The 25,796-nt window shown below is 47.7% G+C and overlaps 1 protein-coding gene across 1 annotated transcript in view; it reads right to left on the bottom strand.

The window, feature by feature from the left end:
- Window positions 1-22,869, bottom strand: part of ZMYM2 (zinc finger MYM-type containing 2) — a 118,108-nt gene extending 95,239 nt beyond the window's left edge. The window contains exon 1 of the mRNA XM_077298362.1: window positions 22,626-22,869. The gene's annotated coding sequence lies outside the window, so the exon portion shown is untranslated. The remainder of the gene's footprint in view (window positions 1-22,625) is intronic.
- Between the last annotated feature and the right edge of the window lie 2,927 nt (window positions 22,870-25,796).

Here is a 25,796-nt window from a genome sequence, read left to right as displayed (position 1 = left end):
CCATATGTTGGGGTAAACCCCTGTTTGGGCACACGGGAAAGCTCGGAAGGGAAGGAGCACTGTTTTACTTTTCCAACGCAGAATTGGCTGGAATTGAGATCGGACGCCATGTCGCGTTTGGAGAGCCCCTGATGTGCCGAAACAGTGGAAACCCCCCAATTATAACTGAAACCCTAATCCAAACACACCCCTAACCCTAATCCCAACAGTAACCCTAACCACACCTCTAACCCTGACACACCCCTAACCCTAATCCCAACCGTAAATGTAATCTAAACCCTAACCGTAACTTTAGCCCCAACCCTAACCCTAACTTTAGCCCCAACCCTAACTGTAGCCTTAACCCTAGCTCCAACCCTAGCCCTAATGGGAAAATGGAAATAAATACATTTTTTTTTTCCCTAACTAAGGGGGTGATGAAGGGGGGGGTTTGATTTACTTTTATAGCGAGTTTTTTAGCGGATTTTTATGATTGGCAGCCGTCACACACTGAAAGACGCTTTTCATTGCAAAAAATATTTTTTGCGTTACCACATTTTGAAAGCTATAAATTTTCCATATTTTGGTCCACAGAGTCATGTGAGGTCTTGTTTTTTGCGGGACGAGTTGACGTTTTTATTGGTAACATTTTCGGGCATGTGACTTTTTTTTTATCGCTTTTTATTCCGATTTTTGTGAGGCAGAATGACCAAAAACCAGCTATTCATGAATTTCTTTTGGGGGAGGCGTTTATACCGTTCCGCGTTTGGTAAAATTGATAAGCAGTTTTATTCTTCGGGTCAGTACGATTACAGTGATACCTCATTTATATTATTTTTTTATGTTTTGGCGCTTTTATATGATAAAAACTATTTTATGGAAAAAATAATTATTTTTGCATCGCTTTATTCTCAGGACTATAACTTTTTTATTTTTTTGCTGATCATGCTGTATGGCGGCTCGTTATTTGCGGGACAAGATGACGCTTTCAGCGGTACCATGGTTATTTATATCTGTCTTTTTGATCGCGTGTTATTCCACTTTTTGTTCGGCGGTATGATAATAAAGCGTTGTTTTTTGCCTCGTTTTTTTTTTTTTCTTCCTTACGGTGTTTACTGAAGGGGTTAACTAGTGGGCCAGTTTTATAGGTCGGGTCGTTACGGACGCGGCGATACTAAATACGTGTACTTTTTTTTATTTTATTTAGATAAAGAAATGTATTTATGGGAATAATATATATATTTTTTTTTTTTCATTTTGGATTTTTTTTTTTTTTTTTTTTTTTTTTTTTTTTACACATTTGGAAAAAATTTTTTTTACTTTTTTACTTTGCCCCAGGGGGGACAATACAGATCCTTGATCTGCCAGTTTGCATAGCACTCTGACAGATCACCGATCTGAGAGAAGTGCAGGCTGCTTCACAGTGCCTGCTCTGAGCAGGCTTCTGTGAAGCCACCTCCCTCCCTGCAGGACCCGGATCCGCGGCCATCTTGGATCCGGGTCTGGAGCAGGCAGGGAGGGAGGTAAGACCCTCGCAGCAACGCGATCACATCGCGTTGCTGCGGGGGGCTCAGGGAAGCCCGCAGGGAGCCCCCTCCCTGCGCGATGCTTCCCTGCACCGCCGGCACATCGCGATCATGTTTGATCGCGGTGTGCCGGGGGTTAATGTGCCGGGAGCGGTCCGTGACCACTCCTGGCACATAGTGCCGGATGTCAGCTGCGATAGGCAGCTGACACCCGGCCGCGATCGGCCGCGCTCCCCCCGTGAGCGCCGCCGATCGCGCTGGACGTACTATCCCGTCCGTGGTCATGGGGGCCCACCCCACCTCGACGGGATAGTACGTCCGATGTCAGGAAGGGGTTAAAGTGTTTTTAAATTAATTACAATAGTGAAATGTACAAGGCTAATATGATTTTTATAGGGGCCAAGTCTCCTACATAATGGTTCCATTACTTAATTTTGGGGGTGACAGACTCCCTTTAAGCTCCCCATAGACAATAGATAACTGTTAAATGAACGATTGTTTGGCCGTCAGCCATCTCTGCCAACTCCCCTCAAACACACTGTTCTGTGTTCTCTGAGATATTTCAGAAGAACAAAAGAAGCGGCAGTCTGAAACTGGACATGTCGAATACATCTCTCCCCTGACATCACCTGTCAAGGAAGAGTTGGGAGGCTCCTGCACACGTTGGGCCGTCTGTGGATACAGCTGACATCACGGACTTTCAACTCCCTCCGAAGGTTTTCTATGGGGTTGAGATCTGGAGACTGGCTAGGCCACTCCAAGACCTTCATATGCTTCTAACGAAGCCACCCCTTCGCTGCCCGGTGGTGTGCTTGGGATCATTATCTTGCTGAAAGACCCATCCACGTTTTATCTTCAATTCCCTAGCTGATGGAAAGATGTTTGCACTCAAATCTCACGATACATGGCCCCATTCATTCTTTCATGTACATGAATCAGTTGTCCTGGTCACTCTGCAGAGAAACAGCACCAAAGCATGATGTTGCCACCCCCATGCTTCACAGTAGGTATTGTGTTCTTGGAATGCAACTCAGCATTCTGTTTCCTCCAAACACGACGAGTTTTGTTTCTACCAAACAGTTCTACTTTGGTTTCATCAGACCATATGACATTCTCCCAATACTCTTCTGGATAATCCAAATACTCTCTAGCAAACTTCAGACGGGCCAGGCCATGTACTGGCTTAAGCAGGAGAACACGTCTGACACTGCAGGATCGGAGTCCCTGGCGGCGTAGTGTGTTACTGATGGTAGCCTTTGTTACGGTGGTCCCAGCTCTATACAGGTCATTCACTAGGTCCCCCCGGTGTGGTTCTGGAATTTTTGCTCACCGTTCTGGTGATCATTTTGACCCCACGGGGTGAGATCTTGCGTGGAGGCCCAAATCGAGGGAGATGATCAGTGGTCTTGTTTGTCTTCCATTTTCTTATTATTGCTCCCACAGTTGATTTCATCACACCAAGCTGCTTGCCTATTGCAGAGTCAGTCTTCCCAGCCTGGTGCAGAGCTACACTGTTGTTTCTGGTGTCCTTCGACAGCTCTTTGGTCTTCACCACAGTGGAGTTTGGAGTGAGACTGTCTGAGGTCGTGGACAGGTGTCTTTTATACTGATAACAAGTTCAAACAGGTGCCATTACTACAGGTAATGAGTGGAGGACAGAGGAGCCTCCTAAAGAAGAAGTTACAGGTCTGTAAAAGCCAGAAATCTAGCATATTTTTAGCTGACCAAATACTTATTTTCCACCATAATTTGCTAAATAAATCTTGCCAAATCAGACAAGGTGATTTTCTGGATTTGTTTTCTCATTTTGACTCTCATTATTATTATTATTTATTTATATAGCACCATTAATTCCATGGTGCTGTACATGAGAAGGGGTTACATCAAAATACAAATATCACTTACAGTAAACAAAACTAACAATGACTGACTGGTACAGAGGGGCGAGGACCCTGCCCTTGCGGGCTTACATTCTACAGGATTATGGGGAAGGAGACAGTAGGTCAAGGGTTGCAGTAGCTCCAATGGTGTTGAGGTGGCTGTGTGGTCTTTACAGGCTGTAAGCTTCTTTGAAGAGATGGGTTTTCAGGTTTCTTTTGAAGGATCCAAAAGTAGTGGATAACCGGATGTGTTGGGGCACTGAATTCCAAAGGATGGGTGATATTCGGGAGAAGTCTTGGAGGCGATTGGATGAGGAGCGAATAAGTGTGGAGGAGAGAAGGAGGTCTTGGGAGGACCGGAGATTATGTGAGGGAAGATATTGAGAGATTAGTGTGGAAATATACGGAGGAGAAAGTTTATGGATGGCTTTGTAGGTCAGTGTTAGTAGTTTAAACTGGATACGCTGAGAAATTGGGAGCCAGTGAAGGGATTTGCAAAGAGGGGAAGCAGGAGTGTAGCGAGGAGAGAGATAAATTAGTCGGGCAGCAGAGTTAAGGATGGACTGGAGGGGTGCGAGAGTGTTAGAAGGTAGGCCACAGAGGAGTATGTTGCAGTAGTCGTGGCGGGAGATGATTAGGGCATGCACGAGCATTTTGGTAGTGTGTGGGTTGAGGAAAGGACGGATTCTGGAAATATTTTTGAGCTGGAGGTCTACCTATGATGTCAATAACATGCCTCTCTCATCTATTTAAAGGGCACCTGTCACCCCGTTTTTTCCGTATGAGATAAAAATACTGTTAAATAGGGCCTGAGCTGTGAATTACAACAGTGTATTTTGTGGACCCCGATTCCCCACCTATGCTGCCGAAATACGTTACCAAAGTAGCCGTTTTCGCCTGTCAATCAGGCTGGTCTGGTCAAAAGGGCGTGGTGTCTTCCCCCAGATCTTGCTTAGTTTTCCGTTGGTGGCGTAGTGGTGTGCGCATGTCCAAGGTCCCGAATCCACTGCACAGGGGAGTGAAAAGAGCGCGATGTGTGCTATTTCATTGATCGGTGGGGGCGGCCATCTTCCTTTGGCCGCGCGTGCGCAGAAGCGGCGCTCTGCTGGCCGCGGCGCTCTGCTGGCCGCGGCGCTCTGCTGGCCGCGGCGCTCTGCTGGCCGCGGCGCTCTGCTGGCCGCGGCGCTCTGCTGGCCGCGGCGCTCTGCTGGCCGCGGCTTCAGGAAAATGGCCGCGGGATGCCGCGCGTGCGCAGATGGAGATCGCGGCGGCCATTTTCCTAAGCCGAGATGCGAATTCTGCTTCAGGAAAATGGCTGCCGCGATCTCCATCTGCGCACGCGCGGCATCCCGCGGCCATTTTCCTGAAGCCGCGGCCAGCAGAGCGCCGCGGCTGCGCACGCGCGGCCAAAGGAAGATGGCCGCCCCCACCGATCACCAATGAAATAGCACACATCGCGCTCTTTTCACTCCCCTGTGCAGTGGATTCGGGACCTTGGACATGCGCACACCACTACGCCACCAACGGAAAACTAAGCAAGATCTGGGGGAAGACACCACGCCCTTTTGACCAGACCAGCCTGATTGACAGGCGAAAACGGCTACTTTGGTAACGTATTTTGGCAGCATAGGTGGGGAATCGGGGTCCACAAAATACACTATTGTAATGCACAGCTCAGGCCCTATTTAACAGTATTTTTATCTCATACGGAAAAAACGGGGTGACAGGTGCCCTTTCAGTTGGAGAACTTGCACAATTGGTGGCTGACTAAATACTTTTTCCCCCACTGTATCTGTATGCAGCAGGGCTTCAGGCTACAAAATCATATCAATATCTTTACGATTAATTTATTCACAATCTGTAGACCTGTTGTGAGGTTTATATTTTTTGCAGGCTGACTGGGGTGGGGGTCCCATCATTGGTCTGGCCGAGTTACCATGTACTGTCACAGTACAGCCCATAAAGCAGCAGAAAACAAGGCGACATGCGGATCAGCTGGTTTTTCAAGTTGACAACAGCTAAATAAACTTTCATTATTTAATGGCTGCCAAACGGCAGCGCTGTCATTAAAGGGAACCTGTTATCAGGTTTGGCAGATATGAGATACGGCCACCACCTTTCAGGACTGATATACTGCATTCTATAATACTGTATATCTGCCCCCAACCCGACCAATAAAAGAAAAAGATCTTTTATTATACTCACCTCTGAGGCAGACTGGTCCGACAGGTGTCGCTGGTCTTGGTCTGGCGCCTCCCATCTTGCGATGAGCTCCTGCTTCTTGCCTCGTCTGGATGACGCGTCCCTACGTCATCCAGAGTCTCCCTGGCATCACACTCCTGTGCGGGCATACTTCTCTGCCATGACAAGGGAAGATAAAGTACTGCAGTGCTTATGTGCCAGGGCTCTTTGACCATTCCCTGCACAGTGCAGTACTTTACGCCTACACAGGAGCACGTTGGCAGGGAGACTGTGGATGACATAGGGACGCGTCATCCAAACGAAGCAAGAAGGAGGACGGCATCACAAGAAGGGAGGTGCCGGACCAACACCAGCAACACCCCTCAGTAGTGGGCGCATCTCATGTACCTGGCGACAGGTTCACTTCAACATCAAAACTGCTTTGAGCTGCAGTAAATTTGGTTTTCGGTCACAAAGTGTGGCTCCAGCCACAATTTACTAACATGACCCTCGTGTAATTTATCATTAAGGTAACCATTATTAAAGAGGCATTTCCATAAATGCATAGTGGATTTTGTTCCAACATATAGGGCCATCAATGATTTCAAGAATGGTGCCTCTATCACGTGCTGCTTTCTGCCTCCTATTTTACACATTGCATCCAATATTGTGGACTTAGAAAAAAAAAATCACATTCATCAAAATGGTGGTGGCGCATGTGCACTAGCAAATTGCCCTCTGATAGATGCTACTGTGTAATCGCCACCATTTTGCTGAAGTCACAATCTTTTTTTACCAGCAAAATGACGGCACATGTGCATTGGCAAGCGATAGATGCCATTGCACATGCGCCACTGCCATTTTGATGAATGTGATTTTTTTTTCTCACTCCACAATATTATATGCTGTGTGTAAAATAGAAGGCAGGTTAGTGAGGGATCAGTGACCTGTCCTAAGCCTATACAGATGCATATGTAAGCAGAGCATCACATAAAGCTCGCCCCCAAAGGCCGCCCCGGAGCACAAGAATCTCTAACTGAAAACTGCAAATAAAGATTAAACCACCACAAGATGGATTTCTTCACCTCAGGTATCATTTTAACACTAGGACTACCGGACTGATCACGTCCCCCAGAACTACTGAAGGGAGTCATTTTGACTCCTGGCTTGTTTTTGCTTACTTTTAGAGTTTCTTGCTCCTGGTATTCTTGCAACTTTAATTTATAGAATGTATACAATTTATATAAAATGTATAGAATGCAAAATAGCAAGAATATCATCAGGCTTTAGCACACTTCTTCTAGCCATATTAGCAAATAGCAAAACTGCAGGCCGTATTCTACAGAAATTATGTAGTCCACTCAAGAGTTCACTGGTTCACTAACGGATGTCCTGTATATATCTGGTGTATGTCAAGTATATTTGCATAAATGCTAATTATTCTAAGTCTAAGCCAACATTTATTCTAAACATACAAGAAAATTAAAACTAAAAAAATTATTAACATTTAGCCACGAAGACTAGCAAGATATAGTAGGGTGTCAAAATGACTCCCTTTGGTAATTAACCCCTTTATCCCCAAGGGTGGTTTGCACATTAATGACCGGGCCAATTTTTACAATTCTGACCACTGTCCCTTTATGAGGTTATAACTCTGGAACGCTTCAACGGATCCTGATGATTCTGACATTGTTTTCTCGTGACATATTGTACTTCATGATAGTGGTAAAATTTCTTTGATATTACCTGCGTTTATTTATTAAAAAAAAGGAAATTTGGTGAAAATTTTGAAAATTTCGCAATTTTCCAACTTTTAATTTTTATGCCCTTAAATCACAGTTATGTCACACAAAATACTTAAAGGGAACCTGTCACCTGAATTTGGCGGGCCCTTTTTTTGGTCCGATGGGCGGTGTTTTCGGGTCTTTTATTCACCCCTTCCTTTCCCGCTGGCCGCGATATTGTCTTGAAGTTGATTTGCTTTCCTCCGTAGAACACGCCTGCGCAAGGCAATCTTTGCCCAACTGCGGGCAAAGCCGAAAAGCATTAGTGCGCATGCGCCGGCGCAGTGTGTCCCGGAAGTATTTCGTTGTGTTCCGGGACATAGTGCGCCGGCGCATGCGCACTAATGCTTTTCAGCTTTGCCCGCAGTTGGGCAAAGCATACTGCGCCGTGCACAAGGCAAGATTGCCTTGTGCAGGCGTGTTCTACGGAGGAAAGCAAATCAACTTCAAGACAATATCGCGGCCAGCGGGAAAGGAAGGGGTGAATAAAAGACCTGAAAACACCGCCCATCGGACCGAAAAAAGGGCCCGCCAAATTCAGGTGACAGGTTCCCTTTAATAAATAACATTTCCCACATGTCTACTTTACATCAGCACAATTTTGGAACCAAAATTTTTTTTTGTTAGGGAGTTATAAGGGTTAAAAGTTGACCAGCAATTTCTCACTTTTACAACACCATTTTTTTTTTTTAGGGACTACATCACATTTGAAGTCACTTTGAGGGGTCTATATGATAGAAAATAACCAAGTGTGACACCATTCTAAAAACTGCACCCCTCAAGGTGCTCAAAACCATTCAAGAAGACTATTAACCCTTCAGGTGTTTCACAGGAATTTTTGGAATGTTTAAAAAAAAAAAAGAACATTTTTTTTTTTTTTTTCACAAAAAATGTACTTCAGATCCAATTTGTTTTATTTTACCAAGGGTAACAGGAGAAAATGGACCCCAAAAGTTGTTGTGCAATTTGTCTTGAGTACGGCGATACCCCATATGTGGGGCTAAACCACTGTTTGGGCACATGGCAGAGCTCGGAAGGGAAGGAGCGCCATTTGACTTTTCAATGCAAAATTGACAGGAATTGAGATAGGATGCCATGTCGTGTTTGGAGAGCCCCTGATGTGCCTAAACATTGAAATCCCCCACAAGTAACACCATTTTGGAAAGTAGACCCCCTAAGGAACTTATCTATATGTGTGGTAAGCACTTTGACCCACCAGTGCTTCACAGAAGTTTATAACGCAGAGCCGTGAAAATAAAAACTATTTCTTTTTTTCCACAAAAATTATATTTTAGCCCCCAGTTTTGTATTTTCCCAAGAGTAACAGGAGAAATTGGACCCCAAAAGTTGTTGTCCAATGTGTCCTGAGTACGCCGATACCCCATATGTTGGGGTAAACCCGTTTGGGCGCACGGGAGAGCTCGGAAGGGAAGGAGCATTATTTTACTTTTTCAACGCAGAATTGGCTGGAATTGAGATCGGACGCCATGTCGCGTTTGGAGAGCGCATGATGTGCCTAAACAGTAGAAACCCCCCAATTATAACTGAAACTCTAATCCAAACACACCCCTAACCCTAATCCCAACCATAAATGTAATCCAAACCCTAACCCTAACTTTAGCCCCAACCCTAACCCTAGCCCTAACCCTAATGGGAAAATGGAAATAAATACATTTTTTTACTTTTATTATTTTTCCCCTAACTAATGGGGTCATGAAGGGGGGTTTGATTTACTTTTATAGCGGGTTTTTTAGCGGATTTTTATGATTGGCAGCCGTCACACACGAAAAGACGCTTTTTATTGCAAAAAATAGTTTTTGCGTCTCCACATTTTGAGAGCTATAATTTTTCCATATTTTGGTCCAGAGTCATGCGATGTCTTGTATTTTGCGGGATGAGTTGACGTTTTTATTGTTAACATTTTCGGGCACGTGACATTTTTTGATCGCTTTTTATTCCGATTTTTGTGAGGCAGAATGACCAAAAACCAGCTATTCATGAATTTCTTTTTTTTTTTTTGGGGGGGGGGGGGGGGGGCTTTATACCATTCCGCGTTTGGTAAAATTGATAAAGCAGTTTTATTCTTCGGGTCAGTACGGTTACAGCGATACCTCATTTACATCATTTTTTTATGTTTTGGCGCTTTTACACGATAAAAACTATTTTGTATAAAAGATAATTATTTTTGCATCGCTCTATTCTGAGGACTATAACTTTTTTATATTTTCGCTGATGACGCTGTATGGTGGCTCGTTTTTTTGCAGGAGAAGATGACGTTTTCAGCGGTACCATGGATATTTATACCCTTTTTTTGATCGCGTGTCATTCCACTTTTTGTTTGGCGGTATGATAATAAAGCGTTGTTTTTTGCCTCGTTTTTTTTTAGTGACTGTTCACTGAAGGGGTTAACTAGTGGGAGAGTTTTATAGGTCGGGTCGTTACGGACGCGGCGATACTAAATTTGTGTACTTTTGGTTTTTTTATTATTTAGATAAATAAATGTATTTATTGGAACAATATTTTATTTTTTTCTTTAATTTAGGAATTTTTATTTTTATTTTTTAACTTTTTTACATTGCCCCACGGGGGGACATCACACTATAGTGTCAGATCGCTGATCTGACACTTTGCACAGCACTGTGTCAAATCAGCAATCTGACAGGTAGTGCTCCTGGCTTACAAGCGCCTGCTCTGACCTGCAGGCGCTTGTAAGCCACCTCCCTGCAGGACCCAGAAGCAGCCCCGCGGCCACTTTGGATCCGAGGCCTGCAGGGAGAAGGAGGTAGGAGACCCTCGGAGCAATCGCGTTGCTCCGAGGGTCTCAGGGAAGCACGCAGGGAGCCCCCTCCCTGTGCGATGCTTCCCTATGCCGCCGGAACGCTGCGATCATCTTTGATCGCAGTGTTCCGGTGTTTAATGTGGAAGGAGCGGTCCGTGACTGCTTCTGGCACATAGTGCCGGATGTCAGCTGCGATAGTCAGCTGACACCCGGCCGCGATCCCCCCCGTGAGCGTGGCTGATCGCGCTGGACATACTATTCTGTCCATGGGAAGTAGGTCCCACCCCACATGGATGGAATAGTACGTCCAATGGTAGAAAGGGGTTAAAGGTAAATTTTGAAAAAAAAGGTACTCATTTTCAAAAATTATTTATTGTCACAAAATCCTTTTTCGCATCCTAAATGAGTTAAAGTCACCAAGTCTCAAGCCGGAATTAGGAAAAATGTAGTCACAGAAGAGATACAAAAATTGCGAGGAGTCAAAATGACTCCATCAGTAGTTTAATCAGTATAACAGTGCCAGCCTGACACTGTACTTTACTGAGCAAAGTCCTGCTGACAGATTTGCTTTAAAGGGCACCTGTCACCCCGTTTTTTCAGTATGAGATAAAAATACTATTAAATAGGGCCTGAGCTGTGCATTGCAATAGTGTATTTTGTGGACCCCGATTCCCCACCTTTGCTGCCGAAATACGTTACCAAAGTAGTCGTTTTCGCCTGTCAATCAGGCTGGTCTGGTCAAAAGGGCGTGGTGTCTTCCCCCAGATCTTGCTTAGTTTTCCGTTGGTGGCGTAGTGGTGTGCGCATGCCCAAGGTCCCAAATCCACGTCACAGGGGAGTGAAAAGAGCGAGATGTGCTGTATTTCATTGGTGATCGGTGGGCGCGGCCATCTTCCTTTGGCCGCGCGTGCGCAGAAGCGGCGCTCTGCTGGCCATGGCTTCAGGAAAATGGCCGCGGGATGCAGCGCGTGCGCAGATGGAGATCGCGGCGGCCATTTTCCTGAAGCAGAGTTCGCATCTCGGCTTTAGGAAAATGGCCACCGCGATCTCCATCTGCGCGCGGCATCCCGTGGCCATTTTCCTGAAGCCGCGGCCAGCAGAGCGCCGCTTCTGCGCACGCGCGGCCAATGGAAGATGGCCGCGCCCACCGATCACCAATGAAATACAGCACACATCGCGCTCTTTTCACTCCCCTGTGACGTGGATTTGGGTCCTTGGGCATGCGCACACCACTACGCCACCAACGGAAAACTAAGCAAGATCTGGGGGAAGACACCACGCCCTTTTGACCAGACCAGCCTGATTGACAGGCGAAAACGACTACTTTGGTAACGTATTTCGGCAGCATAGGTGGGGAATCGGGGTCCACAAAATACACTATTGTAATGCACAGCTCAGGCCCTATTTAACAGTATTTTTCTCTCATACGGAAAAAACGGGGTGACAGGTTCCCTTTAAGTCTGTCTTCATGTTCATTGCTTAGGGCAGTCATCCCTAAAGCTGGTGTCGGACCCCGATCTACCACACATTGATGACCTAGCCTAAGGATAGGTTATTAATGATAGAAGCTCTTCAATCAAGGGACATGAGAAGAGCCTTAGAGAAGGGTTTACTGCAGTGGCCCATATTTTATCTCCTCAGCCACTGCCGTTATTACTGTAGTAGCCACAAAGCATTAAATACTCAATTTAAAGGGTTTTCCGATTTAGGAAAGCTCCCACTTTCCGGTTGCAGTTTTTTGTTGTTATAACACAAAGTTGTCCCACTCTCTTATTTTCTGCATCACTGACGTCACAGAAAGCTATGCACCCAATTATTGAGCTCAGCGGCTGTAACCAAGTTGACAACAAGTCAGAGACACTGAACTCACCGATTGGCAGCAGAGTTGTCATGTAAGAGTAGCAAACAATAAGGAACACTAGGAGCAGCAACAGACACGGCACTGAACCTGGGAAGGGCAAAAAGAACCAAAGGGGAAGGGGTGGGAGACTTTCGCTAAGTAAACTACAGGCATTGTCAGGTTGGGGCTGTTACACTGATTAAAATAATACCTGGGGTGAAGAAATCTGTCTTGTGGTCCTTGTGTAATCAGTGATAGAAGTTTTCAGCTAATGATATGCCCGTGCTCCGGGTGGGACTGTAGGCAGAGTTACCTTCCTGCTCTAAGCCAGAGAAACCAAAGGAAAGACTTGTCCACAGGCTGCTTCAAAGCACTAACATGTTCATTAACATAAGAAACACACTGTCAAAAAAACAGATCATTTTCAAATGAAAGAAAAACGGATGGCTATTTAACAGATCCAGTTAAGTTTTTTAAAAACTGACTAAACAGTTGTGTTTGGTCAACTTAGGGTACCGTCACACATTGAAATTTCCATCGCTACGACGTTACGATTCGTGACGTTCTAGCGATATCGTTACGATATCGCTGTGTCTGACACGCTACTGCGATCAGACACCCTGCTGAGAATCGTACGTCGTAGCAGATCGTTTGCAACTTTCTTTCGTCGCTTGATCACCCGCTGACATCGCTGGATCGTTGTGTGTGACAGCGATCCAGCGAGGTCTTCGCTTGTAACCAGGGTAAACATCGGGTAACTAAGCGCAGGGCCGCGCTTAGTAACCCGATGTTTACCCTGGTTACTAGCGTAAACGTAAAAAAACAAACCGTACATACTCACCGGTCGGTGTCCATCAGGTCCCTTGCCGTCTGCTTCCTGCTCTGAGTGCCGGCCGGAAAGTGAGAGCAGAGCGCAGCGGTGCTGCGCTCTGCTCTCACTGTACGGCTGCACTCAGAGCAGGAAGCAGACGGCAAGGGACCTGAAGGACACCGACGGGTGAGTATGTACTGTTTGTTTTTTTACGTTTATGCTGGTAACCAGGGTAAACATCAGGTTACTAAGCGCGGCCCTGCGCTTAGTTACCCGATGTTTACCCTGGTTACCCGGGGACTTCGGCATCGCTCCAGCGCCGTGATTGCAACGTGTGACCGCAGTCTACGACGCTGGAGCGATGATTATACGACGCTGCGACGTCACGAATCGTGCCGTCGCAGCGATGAAAATTTCAATGTGTGACGGTACCCTTACTCAACTTTTTTGCCAACGGATTTCTGCTGAACCAGTTAAAACTGAGGATTACTGGACATGTGTACATAGCCTTAGACAAAAAAAGATGGACTTCAAGTTCCCTGAGGGATCTGATTCACTGTTCTCCATCCAAATTGGTTCAGAAACTAAAACAGTTGAACTTAACTAATTTTGTGGAGCTGAAAACAAATATGATGCTTAAATTTGTTGACCGTCTCTAAAGGTACCGTCACACCAAACGATATCGCTAGCAATCAGTGACGTTGCAGCGTCCTGGATAGCGATATCGTTGTGTTTGACACGCAGCAGCGATCAGGATCCTGCTGTGATATCGCTGGTCGTTGATTAAAGTTCAGAACTTTATTTGGTCGTCAGATCGCCGTGTATCGTTGTGTTTGACAGCAAATTATCGGGTTACTAAGCGCAGGGCCGCGCTTAGTAACCCGATGTTTACCCTGGTTACCAGTGTAAAATGTAAAAAAACAAACAGTACATACTCACCTTCGCGTCCCTCGCCGTCCGCTTCCTGCACTGACTGAGCGCTGGCCGTAAAGTGAAAGCAAAGCACAGCCGTAACGTCACCGCTCTGCTGTTAGGGCCGGCGCTCAGTCAGTGCAGGAAGCAGACGCCGGGGGACGCGAAGGTGAGTATGTACTGTTTGTTTTTTTACATTTTACACTGGTAACCAGGGTAAACATCGGGTTACTAAGCGCGGCCCTGCGCTTAGCAACCCGATGTTTACCCTGGTTACCCAGGGACCTCGGCATCGTTGGTCGCTGGAGAGCGGTCTGTGTGACAGCTCTCCAGCGACCAAACAGCGACGCTGCAGCGATCGGCATCGTTGTCTGTATCGCTGCAGCGTCGCTTAGTGTGACGGTACCTTAACTGTAAAGATCTGGAGGAGGTTGTAATTACTTAAAGGGGACCTGTCACCCCCAAAATCGCTGATGAGTTAAGCCCACCGTCATCAGGGGCTTATCTACAGCATTCTGTACTGCTGTAGATAAGCCCCCGATGTTACCTGAAAGAGGAGAAAAAGAGGTCAGATTATACTCACCCAGGGGCGGTCCCGCTGCGGTCCAGTCCGATGGGCGTCTCAGGTCCGCTCCGGCGCCTCCTATCTTCATTCCATGACGTCCTCTTCTGGTCTTCACGACGCGGCTCCGGCGCAGACGTACTTTGTCTGCCCTGTTGAAGGAAGAGCAAAGTACTGCAGTGCGCAGGCACCGGGCCTCTCTGACCTTTCCGGCCCCTGCGCACTACAGTACTTTGCTCTGCCCTCAACATGGGAGACAAAGTACGCCTGCGCCGGAGCCGCGCCGTAAAGACCAGAAGAGGACGTCATGGAATGAAGATGGGAGGCGCTGAACCAGACCTGAGACACCCATCGGAGCGGGAACGCCCCTGGGTGAGTATAATCTAATGTCTTTTTCTCCTCTTTCAGTTAACATCGGCGGCTCATCTACAGCATTACAGAATGCTGTAGATAAGCCCCTGATGCCCGTGAGCTTACCTCACCATCGATTTTGGGGGTGACAGGTTCCCTTTAAAAACACCTTTCTTGCAGGCTTATAGAAAAATTGTGTCTTTATTATATCATTTTCATTATTGCACTGTTATTAGCTCGTCTATTACATCATCTATTTAGTATATTGAGCCTTCACTATGCTACCTTCGAGTGACCAATCAAAAAATGCTAACGCCGCTCTGCTGACAATCTTAATTATACCTATTTTCTAAAAGCTCTGTGTAAGGTATACAGTTTTAGGATTTCTTTGATTAGTATCTTAGCATACTGACATGTTTCTATAAGCTTTTTCAGATATACCTCATTCTTGCATTAACATAGTTTTTGCTACATATGCTTACAAGTCATTTATGTGTCACATAGGCGAAATTTGACTACCATGATAAGGAAAGCCTACAACCTATATTTTGGCCGCAGACTTGGATATCAGGACAAAAGTTGGGTTCCACACATGTTGAAATAGATGCGCATCACATCTTACCCAGTGGTTCCATGGGAAAAGGCAATCTATGCTTTTAAGCAGTCTCAATGATCTGGAGAGAGCCAACTGATCACTACCAGTTGCTATTTCTGCATGGTGCCCCCAATTAGGAAAGGAGTTTCAAGGAAGAAGCAGACTTTACAGTATCCAAACATTCCTTTGGCAATTCGTCCAGTACCACATACAGAAAAACTGCCGATTCCAAAAGCACCAGGAACATTTTCAGTCAAATCAAGTGAGGAAGAAGAGGGCACTAGATGTCATGAAGCATCTTCCTCTCATGACCAAGACTTTCTGTCAGCAACCTCAACTAAGACATACTTTGTGTTATAAAGTGAACTGAGCAATCTTGTTAAAGATTTATATTTGCCCAAAAGTAAGACTGAGCTCTTAAGTTCCCGGTATCTGCCCAAAAGTAAGGCTGAGCTCTTAGGTTCCCGGTATCTGCCCAAAAGTAAGGCTGAGCTCTTAGGTTCCCGGTATCTGCCCAAAAGTCAAGGCCCCGTCTCACTAAGCGATTTACCAACGATCACGACCAGCGATACGACCTGGCCGTGATCGTTGGTAAGTCGCTGTGTGGTCGCTGGGGAGCTGTCACACAGACAGCTCTCCCCAGCGACCAACGATCAGGGGAACGACTTCGGCATCGTTGAAACTGTCTTCAACGATGCCGAAGTCCCCCTGCAGCACCCGTGTAACCAGGGTAAACATCGGGTTACTAAGCGCAGGGCCGCGCTTAGTAACCCGATGTTTACCCTGGTTACCAAAAAAAACAAACACTACATACTCGCCTTTCGGTGTCCAGGTCCCTTGCCGTCTGCTTCCTGCTCTGACTGAGATCCGGCCGTACAGTGAGAGCAGAGCGCAGCGGTGACGTCACTGCTGTGCTCTCACTTCTCACTGTACGGCCGGGAGTCAGTGAGAGCAGGAAGCAGACGGCAAGGGACCTGACGGACATCAGAAGGCGAGTATGTACTGTTTGTTTTTTTTTACATTTACGCTGGTAACCAGGGTAAACATCGGGTTACTAAGCGCGGCCCTGCGCTTAGTAACCCGATGTTTACCCTGGTTACCAGTGAAGACATCGCTGGATCGGTGTCACACACACCGATTCAGCAATGTCAGCGGGGCCTCAACGACCAAAAAAAGGTCCAGGCCATTCCGACACGACCAGCGATCTCGCAGCAGGGGCCTGATCGCTGGTACGTGTCACACATAGCGAGATCGCTATGGAGGTCGCTGTTGCGTCACAAAACTTGTGACTCAGCAGCGATCTCGCTAGCGATCTCGCTATGTGAGACGGGGCCTTTAGACTCAGCTCTTAGGTTCCCGGCTACAGCAGTGGAATCTCCTAGCGATCTTCAGATTTCTTTGTTCTGCAACAGTGACAAAGATCTCGTGCAATACTTCTTTCATGGATCGTGATCTTGTGGCATACAACATTAACAGTTTAATGGAAGCTCTGAAAATAAGTCATAATCCAGAGAATGGAGGCTTTTCATTGATTCGTCCAAAACAAGCAGTCTTGCTGCATAATGGCAATGTGCTACTCCAGTTGGTTATGTAATCAACATGAGAGAAACCTATGACAACACGAAAGCTGTTGAGGTGCCTGAACTATGACCAATATTTGTGGCCCCTCTGTGGTGACTTAAAAGTCGCTTTTACTTGGTCTCCAGGGTAGATACGCAAAATACTGCTGAATTCTGCATGAGTGGCAAAATCATGCAGGAAAATATCACTACAATAAAGGTTATGATCACATGTTCTGCTTTTTCAGTGTTTAATGCAAATTTTCAGCTGTGTTTTACAGTACCAGCCAAGTGTATGAGATTTCAGAAATCTCATGCACACAGCATAGTTTTTTCTTCCTCAGTATTTCGTGGCAAACTTTGTTTTATTGCAGAATGCTGCATGTCACTACTTAGTTTTATTAGGCTACTTTCACACATCAGGTTTTTTGTTTCAGGCACAATCCGGCAATTTGTGAAAAAAACGGATCCGTTTTTTCCCCCATAGAGTTGTATTAGCGCCGGATTGTGCCTGATGGCCAGACGTTTCATCCGTTTTTTTCCGGATCCGTCCAAATAGTAGTTTCCGGCAGGCAGAGAAAACATCCACTGCAACGTTATTTTTGTCCGGCGGAAAAAAACGCACATTGATGGAATCGGCCAAAAACACATGAAACGGAGGTGTGCAACCATGAATACGGCGCCCGGATCCGGTTTTCAATGCATTTTCCATACAAATCACGCAGATTTGCCGTTCTGGGGGTCTCTCTCTCTCGCTCTCCTCTTCCCCAAAACCAGGAAGTCAAAAAATCCATGCGCATTAAAGAAGACCGGATCCAGCGCATCAGTTTTTCGGCCAAAAAGGTCCTGCATCCAGCACTTGTTCATCTACGTAAGATTTTGTTACCACCATTGCATATTAAGCTGGGCGTAATGAAGATCTTTGTAAAGGCAATGGATAAAAATGCAAAAGCATTCAAGTATCTCATTGATCGTGGAAGGAGTCTTTATTGGACCTCAGATTCGTAAGGTTCATGAAGATGAGGAGTTCCTCAGTTTGTTGCAGGGGAAGGAAAACGCTGGATGGATAATTAGTGGCAACTCATTTATTGAGAAACTCAGGAGCAGATAACTATGAAGAGTTGGTGGAAAAAATCCTAAAAAGATATAAGGATCATGGTTGTAACATGAGTGAAGAACACAGAGATTTCATCAAGATATTGTGGCTATTGAGAAAAGAGATCAAGGTAAATGGAAGATGATACAAGAGACCAGCAAAAAAAAATCTCTGAATGAGGACCACATTTAGTGCTAGTTCTGAAACTGTTTATAATTCACAAGTGTTTAGACATGTTTTAATTATTTGGATTGCTGCCAAGTTCCTTGTAAATAAATATCAGAATAGGCATAAAATATTCTGCATCTTTATACTTGCAAAAAAAGAGAACATACCGTATATACTCGAGTATAAGCCGACCCGAGTACAAGCCGAGGCACCTAAATTTGCCATGAAAAATGTATTGACTCGAATATAAGCCATGTATGCATTGTCCCCTCAGCCCCCATCCCTGTCTGCATGGCTCCTCAGCCCCCATCCCTGTCTGCATGGCTCCTCAGCCCCCATCCCTGTCTGCATGGCTCCTCAGCCCCCATCCCTGTCTGCATGGCTCCTCAGCCCCCATCCTTGTATGCATGGCTAATTATCCCCATCCTTGTATGCATGGCTACTTATCCCCATATCCCTGTATGCTTGGTTCCTATAAAAATAAAAAACAACAACAACACATCCTACTTACCTTCCCTGCGTGCCCTCCCTGCATCTCGTTCCGGTGCCAGCAGCTCTTTCTGCCGAGAGATCACGTGTCACCGCTCATGAAGGTAATGAATATTCACTCCTCTCCTATGGGAGTGGAGAGACGTGAATATTCATTACCTTAGCGAGCGGGGCCACGTGATCACTCGGCCGGAAAAGCTGCAGCGAGGGCACGCAGAGAAAGTATGTAGGATGTGTGCTGGAAGCCAGCGGCTGCGGCTGTAACTGCACGCTATAGAGAGATATAAGAGAAATGAATACTCATTGCCAGGCAAGTGAATATTCATTTCTCTTTAGCAGTGGGCACAGTCTTTAGCTGCAGCCGCCGGCTCCTGCCTCTGTGACACGCTGCTCCCTCTCCATCTTTCTGGGACAATGACTCGTGTATAAGCTGAGGGGGGACAGTTTCAGCACAAGAAAATGTGCTGAAAAACTTGGCTTATACACGAGTATATACAGTATATCTCTGCAAACCTTTTAACGTTTGCAGTAAACAATGTTGTCTCTCTACATTCACTATAATCTATTTTTATAGTCTAAATATGCAAGGAGCTTGGGAAAGGTGGTAAACTATAAAAGCAAAATGACCACAAAAATTAAAAAAAAAAAAACTTAAGTGCTGAACAGAAGTACCACAAGAGTGAGCACTGGACGATTGAAAGCATCTGGACTTCAGTGCAGCACAAAGTCGCTCAGTTCTTTACCAAACACCAAGGGTATGTGAACACGTTGCTGTTGATCCGCAGCGTTTCTGCAGCTGCGGGTCCGCAGCAGTTTCCCATGAGTTTATAGTTCAATGTAAACCTATGGGAAACCGAAAACGCTGTGCACATGATGCGGAAAAAAACGCGTGGGAACGCAGCGGTTTACAATCCGCAGCATGTCACTTCTTTGTGCGGAATCACGGTGATTCTGCACATAGGAATGCATTGATCCGCTTACTTCCAGCATGGGGCTATGCCCACCATGCAGGAAGTAAGTGGGTCATGTGCGGATGGTACCCGGGGTGGAGGAGAGGAGACTCTCCTCCAGGCCCTGGGAACCATATTTGTGTTAAAAAAAAAAAAAAAAAGAATTAAAATAAAAAATAATGATATACTCACCTCTCAGCGCTGCACGGGGCCGTCCGGTCGCAGGGTTGCTATGCGAGCAGGGCCTGCGATGAAGTCGCGGTCACATGACCGTGACGTCACGAAGGTCCTTCTCGCGTAGCATCTTTGGAACCGGACCTCCGCGTGCAGCGCTGAGGAGATCGGGACGTCAGAGGGTGAGTATAACCATTTTTTTAATTATTTTTAACGTTACCATATGCAGCATCAATAGTAAAACAAGTGCAGGAGTAAACCCGCATCGGAAACCGCAAGACAAACCGCGATAAATCTGCAGGGCTAAACGCAGCGATTTTGCCCTGCAGATTTATCAAATCCGCTGTGGGAGAACCCGCAGAGGACCCTTCCTACGTGTGCACATAGCCTAAGCATTCCTGATAACTTGTAAATGGCAAAGGGTCGTTACTGGCGCAAACATTCATTATCGTACATTTAGGGACTGCGTTCTGATCCTACAGTTATTGCAACTCGGTAGTTGAGGATGTTGAATGTATTTCTAGACACAATTTAGATAATCAGATATTGGTCTGATCATTCATAAACACCCAGCTTAGTTGTGTGAAAATGCGGGCAACGACCAGACAAACGAGCAAAACTCATTTGTAAGGCGAGTGGATCGTTCATGCTGACATTAATACAATCACTATTAGAAGAACACTGTCCTATGATGGCAGGTGACCTGCCGATAATATTGTACGAGCACATAGCTGTAATTCTGAGCACACAGAATTTGAGTCGGCCTGTCTCAACATGTCACTAAAGGGTCTCGACACTGCAGTTTTCCTCACAGACTAGCACTTCTGTCCATAACTAGCTGCTGGTGGAAGAGCAGTGGCCAGACCAGACCATCAACCTCCTCCAAAAGAAAAGCTGCTTACTTTCCCATGTGAGAGGTTTCACAATTGGATGAGATTGATGGACTGGTCTGGTCACATGAGGCTCCAGCAGCAGCCACTGAACGGATAACCATGTTGGTCAGTCTGAGGAAAGGTGCACTAACCAGAGAAAGTGACTGACCTCTTTAAATGATAAGTAGGCAGTCATTTTACAGCTATGGGTAAGTGTGAATGGGCCTTAAAGGGAGGCTGTCAGCACAGAATGACTGTAAGGCTCTGTGCAAACGATGCAGATTTAGTGCGGATCCGCAGAGCCTTTTTCCGTGCAGAAACACTGCAGATCCGCACTGATCTGATTTACAGTACAATGTAAATCAATGTAAAATAAAAAAAAATAAAAAAAATAAAAAAAAGCTGTGCACATGGTGTGGAAAAATCAGTGCGGAATTGCTGCGGATTTAAAAGAAGTGCATGTTAGTGGACCCAAAGGATTGTGGGTTTTCATTAAGGTCATATATATAGGTGGACACAGCCAGTGTCTCAGGGGGATGGCCAAATCCGGCGGTATTGCCTTCTGTGGAATGGAGCCTGCGTGTCCTGGTCAGTGAAGGACGCGGTATCCACCGCAAGTCAGCATTTCTTCTGCTACTTACCGTGGACACCATTAAATCACTGTATCTGATTAAGTTAAGTCTGAGTGCCGATTCTTTTATGCGGACCTTCCAGGAGATGCGGATTTTGTGCAGAAAATTCTGCACCCCTTTCCCTACGTGTGCACACAGCCTTAGGCTATGTGCACACGTATAATGATCCACTGCGGATTTTTCCGCTGCGTTTTTGCTGCAGATTTATTGCAGATTTACCGCGGTTTTACAACTGCGGTTTTGTATAGGAGCAGCTGTAAAACCACTGCGGAATCCGCAGAAAGAAATGACATGCTGCGGAATGTAAACTGCTGCGTTTCCGCGCGGTTTTTTCCACATGTGCACAGCGTTTTTTGTTTCCCATAGGTTTACATTGTAATGTAAAGTCATGGGAAACTGCTGTGGAAACGCTGCGAATCCGCAGCGTTTTCCACATCGTGTGCACATACTTCTCTGAATCTCACTTCTTGTGAAGTTGTACTCAAGCATCTTTGTGGAATATTAAAAGATGTTTAAATTTACTAATCTGGCACAAAGTCTGCACAAAACAAAAAGTGTTTTTCTTTTTTCTTAATAAAACATACGAATTGGGGCTGCAGTGTACCACAAACTATTATATACAAATGTAGAAACCTCACACTAAATTAAAATGTTTAACTCTTCCTATTCCACTGAAACAAACAAGTGAGCTGCACTAAATCACCGAGGCAGGTTCATAGACTGCGGCTTCCACAGTGAGCTCCTGCCCTGTTCACACTGCTGCGCGGCCGAGCTGCAGCCGCCCGGGGCTGTGATCACATCGGGCCATAAAGCGGCCGCAGATCCTGCGCAGCATGGGGCGGAGACTCCCCTGGCGGCCGGAGGCGGTAGTGCAGCTGTGCAGCACCGCCCCCTCCCGGCCATCAGGTTCCAATCGCCGCACTCACAGCAGACGAGGATTTCCTCACACAATACCACGGGCAGCCAGTGTGCGGCCTAGCGAGCGGAGGCTGCACGACTGCGGCCTCAGTGTGGGCGGCCGGCGATACCCGCACAGCTGCCTGCATACCCCGCTCTCCACCGACCACCGCGGCCTCTCCTGCTGCACCGCCGGCCTTTGTATGAGGGGGAACTGCTGCCCTGAGGAGATTTGTCCGCCCCGGCGCTGTCACTGCCGCTCTGCCGTCCGCCATTACAACAATACCGGCAGCAGCAGCACCGGCACACCCGAGGTGACCCGAGCACGGCGGGGAGCCCGCCTCAGGGTGACACAATGCCGCCCGCCGGGCACATCCCACCACAGAGCACCGCGGTGAGTGCAGAGCGGGCTGCGCCATTACCGAAGGACCCGCCGTACACAACACGGGGGGCAACTACCACATCCCCTCCGCCAGGTGGCGTATGAGAGCGCCGCCACATGTGAGCGGGGCAAAGGCGAGCGCGGCCACAGACGGTGCACGTCCGCCCACCCTCCTGTTCCGCTTCACTGGCGCTCTGCTCACTTACCGGTAGCGGGAGATGAGAACAGGCCCCCGACAGCAGAGATCCTTCCCCCGTAACCCAACTCTCCCCGTCCAGTCCCGGAGCACAAGGGGGAGGAGTCACAGAGTGGAGAAGGCGCGGCCTGAGCCAGCCACAGTCCCCGCCTCCTTAACTGCTCCGATTGGTTGAAGCCGTTCAGGAGGGCGGATCGGATTGGCAGAGACAGAAGTCAGTCACTCAAATGTTTTCCCGCCTCCCTCTCGCTAGTGTTTGGTTGAAGGGCGGGGCCTTGATAAACTTGATGAAGGCGAAGCACCGCCCATGCGTTGCAGCTAGTCTTATGAAGGTGGGGGAGGGGAGAGACGACTGTGGAGTCGGAGCATGAGCCTGGCGAAGCGGCTGTACTGGGGGGAGGAGCTTCGTTTGTGGGTGGGCGTGTCCCGGAGCTATGCTGAAAGCCGCGCTGTGTGTGCAGAGGCTGCTCCGTGTCGCCACAGAACCTCGCACACCCTTTCAGTGCCGGCGCGCAGCAGTTCTACGTTTTTTTACGAGAAAAGGTGTTAAAGCGTGAACGGTCAGTTATTCACGGAAGGAAAGGTTCATGTAAACATGGCGCCACGTTCTGGTGGCATCCTACGTGTACACACCGTGGACGTGCGCTGCTCGGCGCCTGCAGTGGCGCCCACAGCTCTCCCCTCCCCCAGCCGCCACGCTTCGCCTCACACAGCCCTCACTTCTCTCTGTCTCCCTCCCCCACACGGACGATGACCCCGTCGTGGGCTGTCAGTGCGGCTCCTGCCACCATTTTGTCACACGGAGACGTGACGGACGTGAAGCATGCAAATGAGCAGAAATGTGAGAGTCTGGGAGGCCGTTATTAATCGGCTCTGGCGCGTTTCCTGCCGCCCGGCACACACAGGCTGGTGGCTGAGGAGCCGTCGTGTAGAAGACGCGCAGCTGCCTCTGACGGGGGCAAAATGGCGGCTCAACGGCTCCTCAGCCACAGCGCAGTGTCGTGTGACGATCTCTGGAAAATCGTGAGGAGAAATACACAGTGTTGTCTGCAAAATCCAGCAGAAACGTGCTGACACGGATGAGGGTATCTGACCACGCATCATGATAGCACCGTGTGTGGTGATGTTAGGGCAATAATGGGACTGGCCCGTGTCACAGCTCACCTGACACAACAACTATACGTACATGTATTGCAACAGATTAGCCGGTCTCAGGAGCGCAGAAGGAGAACACAGACACCAGTTAGGATAAAACCACAACGCGTTTCAACGGCGTGCGCCGTCTTCTTCAGGTGGATATTTACCCTAACTGGTGTCTGTGTTCTCCTGCGCTCCTGATACCTGCCATTCTGTTCCTGTTGCAAGTCTTTCTCCCCCGTTGTGGGGTATCCGGCTGGAGCTGCGGGGACCTGCGCACTTATTTTCTCCTTATTGGGACGGCTGCCAGCGCTCCTACAAACTGCCATTTGTTGTTTTACATACGTACATGTATATCACAGTGGAATCGGGGTCTCGCCTCCATTAGTGACAGTCTAGTAGTGACGGGATGAGCAGACCTGGGGATGTTTGGGTTCAGCAAACTTTAGTCCAAAATTCTGGTACAAGAACTCTACACAAATCTGAACCTGAGCCCCATAGAAGTCAGTGGTGACCCAGGATTGTAAAATGGTTGTAGTAAGGACTAGAGGCTGTGTCTTTAACTTTCTGTTTTGTTTTTTTTTCGGTTCTCGTGCCTTCTCTTTTGCTCTCATGCCCTTTCTCCTTTTCGCTCTTGCGCCCTCTCTTTTTTGCTCTTGGGCTCTCTTTTTTGCTCTCGCACCCTCGTTTTTGCTCTCGCACCCTCGTTTTTTCTCTTGCACCCTCTCTTGCTTGTGCGCTTCCTCTTTTTTGGCTCATGCGCTCTCTTTTGCTCTCACGCGCTCTTTTTTTTGCTCATGCGCGCTCTGTTTTGCTCTCGCACTTTCCTTTTTTTTTGCTCTTGCTCACTCTCTCTTTTTGCTCTCAACATCCAAACATTAAAGGGAACCCATCACCCCCAAAATCGAAGGTGAGCTAAGCCCATTGGCATCAGGGTTTATCTACAGCATTCTGTAATGCTGTAGATAAGCCCCCGATATATCCTGAAAGATGAGAAAAAGAGGTTAGATTATACTCACCCAGGGGCGGTCCCGGTTCTGTTCTGGCACGATGGGTGTTGCGGTCAGGGGCCTCCTATCTTCTTATGGTGACATCCTCTTCTTGTCTTCACGCTCCGGCGCAGGCGTACTTTGCCCTGTTGAGGGCAGAGCAAAGTCCTGCAGTGCGAAGGCGCCGGGAAAGGTCCGAAAGGGCCTGCGCAATGCAGTACTTTGCTCTGCCCTCAACAGGATAGACAAAGTACGCCTGCGCCGAAGCCACAGCGTGAAGACAAGAAGAGGACGTCATCCTATGAATATGGGAGGCCCCGGACCGCGACGCCCTTAGGATCGGACCGCCCCTGGGTGAGTATAATATAACCTCTTTTTTCCTATCGCCACGACAGCACCCTTACGAGAGAGGGGATCCGCCCACCATCTGGACAGGAACCTACAGGATTTAAAGGGGCGGTCCCCCTCACCACTCCAGTTTGGGTTCCTGTCCGGATGGCGGGAGCCTGCAGGATTCTCTTACCCGGGTCCACCATGCCTCTGCGCGGTTCCTTTGAGAACGGCAGAATCGGGGACTCTGGAAGCAGCGTCGGGGGTGTTCTTTTTTCAGACCCCTCCTCGTCTGGTCGTGTGGTACGCATTCCCAGGGGTCGGGCAGGCCGCCCTGGGTCGCGGGAACGCCGCAGTGCTGTCTGTGAGCGCGCGGCGCCGGCTCAGCGTCCTTCATACAAGAGGACCCGGAAGTGGATGGTAAGACTTCCGGGGTATGCTGGGGGAGGAGGCGCGGCTGCCTGTATTAAGCAGCGGTGTCTGCAGAAGAATGTGCGGCAGTTATGTCTTCGGTTGCGGATACAGAGCACCTTCAGGTGGAGGTGCCTGACCAGCGTAAAGGCCCCGTCTCACATAGCGAGATCGCTAGCGAGATCGCTGCTGAGTCACAAGTTTTGTGACGCAACAGCGACCTCCATAGCGATCTCGCTATGTGTGACACGTACCAGCGATCAGGCCCCTGCTGCGAGATCGCTGGTCGTGTCGGAATGGCCTGGACCTTTTTT

This window comes from Ranitomeya variabilis, chromosome 3 (assembly GCF_051348905.1).
Source record: "Ranitomeya variabilis isolate aRanVar5 chromosome 3, aRanVar5.hap1, whole genome shotgun sequence".
Taxonomy (NCBI): Eukaryota; Metazoa; Chordata; class Amphibia; order Anura; family Dendrobatidae; genus Ranitomeya; species Ranitomeya variabilis.
The sequence above is the reverse complement of the archived record's forward strand: the minus strand, read 5'-3'. Positions and strand labels throughout refer to the sequence as shown.